The 5,955-nt window shown below is 40.6% G+C and overlaps 1 long non-coding RNA gene across 1 annotated transcript; it reads left to right on the top strand.

The window, feature by feature from the left end:
• The first annotated feature begins 374 nt into the window (after positions 1-374).
• LOC129643095 (uncharacterized) lies at positions 375-4,520 on the top strand. The gene is made up of 2 exons (XR_008710074.1): positions 375-475; positions 4,072-4,520. It is a non-coding gene; the product is annotated as an uncharacterized LOC129643095 (long non-coding RNA).
• Positions 4,521-5,955: the final 1,435 nt, after the last annotated feature.

Raw genomic sequence — 5,955 nt, 5'->3', positions numbered from 1 at the left:
TCTCTGTTGTTTAGTCACTAGGTCATGTCCAGCTCTTCTGCGACTCCATGGACTGCAGCTTGCCAGGCTCCCCTGTCCATGGGATTTCCCAAGCAAGAATACTGGAGTGGGTTACCATTTCCTTCCCCAGGGATCTTCCTCACCCAGGGATTGAACCTATGTCTCCCGCACTGGCATGCAGATTCTTAACCACTGAGCCACCAGGGAAGCCCCAACCCAATACATACACACATACTATTACCAAAACAAATTAGGGTCCATTCCCAAGTAAAGTCAACCTACTGACACTGGGTTGTGGTGAAGGAAAGTGCACCATTTACTGTGTTAAACCAAGCAAGGAGTCCAGGCAGCTAGTGCTCATAAGGCCTGAACTTGCTGATGGGTTTCAGGGAAAGGTTTTTAAAGACAGGGTGAGGAAGAGAGCTGTGGGTACGTGATCAGCTCATGGACATTCTTCTGATAGCTTGGTGGTGAGGTAATTGGACTCAACATTATCAATTTGCTGGTTTCACATGGTCTGGGGTCTACGCAATTGTGGTCAATAAGTAGTTAACTTCTTCCACTTGGTGTAGGTTTCAGTATCTGTAAAACAGCCCAAAGGATTTGTCTCAAAATATTATCTATAGTCCTTGAGGAGGAACTAAAGGTCCTTGCCTTTGTTTAATGGACCTAAACTATTATTATTTTGTCTTGCTTGACTGTTTTCCTTTCCGCATTTTCTCATTTCTGTGGTTTAATATATTCTTTGGAACTCGGGGAAGGCTTAGGAGGCTAAATTTTTTCTACAAACATGAGGCAAGCAGAGGAGGACAGGGTTGGGGGGCAGAGATGAGGGGGAGGTGTGGCAGGAAGGCCCCATAGGGCTCTGCTCAATTCTAGTACCTACATGTATATGTGTGTGTGTTTGGGGTAGGGGGTAGGTAGTATAAATGGACCTTTACAGAAAAAAGCCTGACAATATCAGAGAAAATACATCAAATTGTCAGTAGCTGTTACCTGAATTGGAAAAAAAATTTTTTTTACCTGGAATTACAAATTTTTTTCCAAATTTTCTATAATAGGTATTATCTTTGTCATTAGAATAAGTTATATTTCAAAAGAAAGTCATGCAAAAAAGTACATATGTTTTGCTCAAGCAATCACAAGTGCTTGTTATATTTAAGTTATAGTTAAGATTATGTTTCTATATTTCAGTTTGTGATTTGTTTGAGAGCAAGTATGTTCACAAGGAAGTACCCCCTCTTTCCTGGAATACGGATCTAAGCTTCCTTCTTGCCCTTTGTGCAACCTTTATTTAGCATGTGCAATTTCCCCAGGTTAATTGCATGAGACCCATAAAGCTGGTATTTTAAAATACATTTCAAAAATATTGAGAATACATTGCCTCATAATTCAATACAAAACATTCCCCCCACACCCCTGGCAAAAAAAAAAAAAATTTCCAGAACCCTCACTTCTGGCTACAAAATAATTCGAATCAGTTCAATTTCTGAAAACGCTGCCTTTGCTTATCTTTAATCTGGGTAAAGAGCGTTTTCTACCCCCCCCCCTTTTTTTTTTGACATCAGATTTCTCTAGCCTCTTTTCTTCCATGTTCTACAGAGCTGGTCATTAGAAAAGGCAAATGCATAAAAGCCTCAAAGACAACAACAGATTAGGAGTCCAAGAGTCCCAAAGGAGAATTCAGCCTTAGAGAGAGTCTGGATGAGTGACCCCGGTCATCCTCTGGGTGCCTTAACCTGGCATTTGGATGCAGGGCAATGCTTAATGTCTTGTCTATGTTAATACAAGTGCAGTCAGGCTTTCCATATCCTCAGATTCCATATCCAAAAAACAAAACTTGAATTTGTCATGTACATGCATTTATTTACATTGTGTTAGTTAATATAAGTAATCTAGAGAAGAATTAACGGAGAAAGCGATGGCACCCCACTCCAATACTCTTGCCTGGAAAATCCCATGGACAGAGGAGCCTGGTAGGCTCCAGTCCATGGGGTTGCGAAGAGTCAGACACGACTGAGTGACTTCACTTTCACTTTTCACTTTCCTGCATTGGAGAAGGAAATGGCAACCCACTCCAGTGTTCTTGCCTGGAGAGTCCCAGGGACGGGGGAGCCTGGTGGGCTGCCGTCTATGGGGTTGCATGGAGTTGGACACGACTGAAGCGACTTAGCAGCAGCAGCAGAGAAGAATTAAAGTATAAGGGAGAATGTGTGTCTGTAATGTGCAAATACTTCATTTAATATAAGGGACTTGAGCATCCAGTTTCTTATGCGTGGGGGTCCTGGAACGAATGCCCCCTCAGATACCAAGGGCTGGGTGTTACCTGAAACCCCCCACGTGTGAAAATTTGAGGCACTGTCAGAAGCTGGGTGAGTGATACCTTGGGCCCAGTGAGGCTGCTCACATCAATCATTTGCTTAGGAATTTCATAACCAAGATAGTAAAAATCATTTGGAGTGAACTCTCTGCTGCTGCTAAGTTGCTTCAGTCGTGTCCAACTCTGTGTGACCCCATAGACGGCAGCCCACCAGGCTCCTCCATCCCTGGGATTCTCCAGGCAAGAACAGTGGAGTGGGTTGCCATTTCCTTCTCCAATGCATGAAAGTGAAAAGTGAAAGGGAAGTTGCTCAGTCATGTCCAACTCTTAGCGATCCCATGGACTACAGCCTACCAGGCTCCTCCGTCCATGGGATTTTCCAGGCAAGAGTACTAGAGTGGGGTGCCATGGCCTTCTCCGAGTGAACTCTCTACCCTACTTCAATCTGTAGCTGTGGGCAGGACACTTACTCACCATGACTCTCAATTCCATTAAGCATAAAATAAAGGAAATGAATTATACCAGATCCTTGAGGTATCAGATGGTCCATAAACACATGAAATTATAAGAAAAATTATATGCATTTTTTGAGAGAGAAGATCCATAGCTTTCATTTGATTCTCAATTCATGTATCCAAAGGGATTATAGCTCCCCGAGTTACAGAATCTTCACATTCCATTCAGCATTAATATTGCATGATTCTCCATTTAGGCATATTTTGGATAGGCTGCAGTCCATGGGGTTGCTAAGAGTCGGACACGACTGAGCGACTTCACCTTCACTTTTCACTTTCATGCACTGGAGAAGGAAATGGCAACCCGCTCCAGTGTTCTTGCCTGGAAAATCCCAGGGACGGTGGAGCCTGATGGGCTGCCGTCATGGGGTCACACAGAGTCGGACACGACTGAAGCAACTTGGCAGCAGCAGCAGCAGTACAACTAGAGAACTGTATTTTATATCATGTTTGGTTTACTTAGACTTCAAATTGGTAAATATTATTTCTCCCAATAATAATATTAGAAGATGAAGTGAATATTGTTAATTTCCCCTCTCATATATAAGGCATTTTGTGACAGGAAGGGTCTGTATAGATACATATGTACAAGAGAACAAAACACAGAAAGCTTATTAGAACAAAAAATGATACAAATTAACTTATATACAAAACAGAAATATACCCACAGACATAGCAAACAAATTTATGGTTACCAAAGGGGAAAGTAGTGGGGGGAGGGATAAATTGGGAGTTTGGGATTAAAGATATACACTACTGTATATACACTACTGTATATAAAATAGACACTACTGTATATAAGATAGACAACCAACAAGGACCTACTAGCACAAGGAACTCAAAGCAATATTTTGTGGTATATATATATATATATATATATATGGTAAAAAAAAATGAAAAAGAATATATATACATATGTATGTGTATGTATGTATGACTGAATGTATGTATGACTGAATCACTTTGCTGTACCTCTGAAACTAATACAGCATTATAAATCAAGTATACTTCAAAAAAAAAAGTTAACTATCAATTATATTTTATGAAATTAAGACTCTTGCTCCTTGGAAGGAAAGCTATGACAAACCTATACAGCATATTAAAAAGCAGAGATATCACTTTGCCAACAAAGGTCCACATAGTCAAAACAATGGTTTTTCCAGTAGTCATGTATGGATGTGAGAGTTGGACCATAAAGAAACTGAGCACTGAAAAATTGATGCTTTTGAATTTCAGTGCTGGAGAAGACTCTTGAGAATCCCTTGGACTGCAAGGAGATCAAACCAGTCACTCCTAAAGGAAATCAACCCTGAATATTCATTGGAAGAGAGAAAATTGGAAGATGCCAAAGCTGAAGCTCCAATACTTTGGCCACCTAATGCAAAGAGCCAACTCATTGGAAAAGAGTTTGATGCTGGGAAAGATTGAAGGCAAAAGGAGAAGGGGACAACAGAGGATGAGATGGTTGGATAGCATCACCCACTCAATGGACATGAATCTGAGTAATCTCCAGGAGATAGTGGAGGACAGAGGAGCCTGCAGTCTGGCTTCAGTCCATGGGGTCATAAAGAATCAGACATGACTTTGTGACTGAACAACAACAATGTATTTCAAGTCAATGGTGAAAATTTTGTAACCACACAATTTGTTGGTTTAGTTAATGTAATTAAAGTATTTCAAGGAAAGTAGTTAAGATTCTGTTTTCAATACAGGGGGCTCAGGTTTAAGCTCTGGTCTGGGAACTAATATCCCGCATACTATCTGGCACAGCCAAAAAAAAAAAAGGAAAATATATTTTAAATTTCATAAATGTTAATATATGATCCTGATGTTGACCTTAGTATAATATTTTTAAAGAGTAGGTTGGAAAGAAGTTGGGAAGTCCTAGAACTGCAATTCCAATATTCCAACCCTGTTAATATATAATTAACTACAATGAGTTCAGAACCTTCAGATTTTCATTCCCTGTCTGACATCGATAATGCAAAATATCTATTCCCATTTGACTCTCTGATACTTACATAGTCTTTCAAGAGACTGCATTAGAAGTGACTTAATGACCATGCAGGCTCACGGCATCTTGTTGCTCTACAAGCTGACTTCAGATGTATTGGGAAATTCTGTGTGGGAACAAACACTGGCAGTGCCCCTGCCAAGGGCACTGAATCAACATGCCAGAGCACAGTCCTCATTCCCAGCCAGCCAAGCTGGGCACACAGAGCCAGGCTCACTGGTTCAGAGCACTCTGCAATGATGTTGGACTGTGGGGCAGATTACCGTATCCACCAAACTGGTCCTGTGGAAGGTAGCGTGTTTTTGGTTTTGTTTTGTTTGTTTCTTTGGCCACAATGCATGGCTTGTGGGATCTTAGTTTCCCGACCAAAGATTGAATCCAGACCCATTGGCAGTGGAAGCACTGAGCCCTGACCACTGGACTGCCAGGGATTCCCAAGCAGTTTGCTTTTATTTTTGAAGTGGTTGACTTTGGATTGTCAGAGTTCCTAAAATGATCTTACAAAGCATTTATATTCTGTCAGTTGATTCTTAGATTCCTTGTCTCGTTGGGTTTTGAAAAATATCACTATTTCTATGTGGCCTTTTGCCCCTAAAGAATTCAGTGAATTTCTAAATAAAGATGGAAATAAAACAGTTAAAAAAGAATTATGAGATAATCAGATAGACAAAATATACACAATGCAATATTATTCAGCCTTAAAAAGAAAGAACATTCTGACACATGCTGCAACATGGTTGAACCTTGAAGACATTATGCTCAGTGAGATAAGCTGGTCACAAAAGGACAAATACTGTGTGATTCCAATTCCATGAGGTATATAGAGTAGTCAGACTTACAGAGACAAAAAGTAGAATGGAGGTTGTCATACTACTACTGAAGCATTGTTCAGTGTTTTTTACTTGTTTGTTTGTGTTAAGACTATCTTTTTGAGCTTCCCTGATTGCCAAAGAATTGATGCTTTTGAAATGTGGTGTTAGAGAAGACTCTTGAGAGTCCCTTGGACTGCAAGGAGATCCAACCAGTCCATCCTAAAGGAGATCACTCCTGGGTGTTCATTGGAAGGATTGATGTTGAAGCTGAAACCCCAATACATTGGCCACCTA

The sequence above is a fragment of the Bubalus kerabau genome, chromosome 2, assembly GCF_029407905.1.
Source record: "Bubalus kerabau isolate K-KA32 ecotype Philippines breed swamp buffalo chromosome 2, PCC_UOA_SB_1v2, whole genome shotgun sequence".
Lineage (NCBI taxonomy): Eukaryota > Metazoa > Chordata > Mammalia > Artiodactyla > Bovidae > Bubalus > Bubalus kerabau.
The sequence above is the reverse complement of the archived record's forward strand: the minus strand, read 5'-3'. Positions and strand labels throughout refer to the sequence as shown.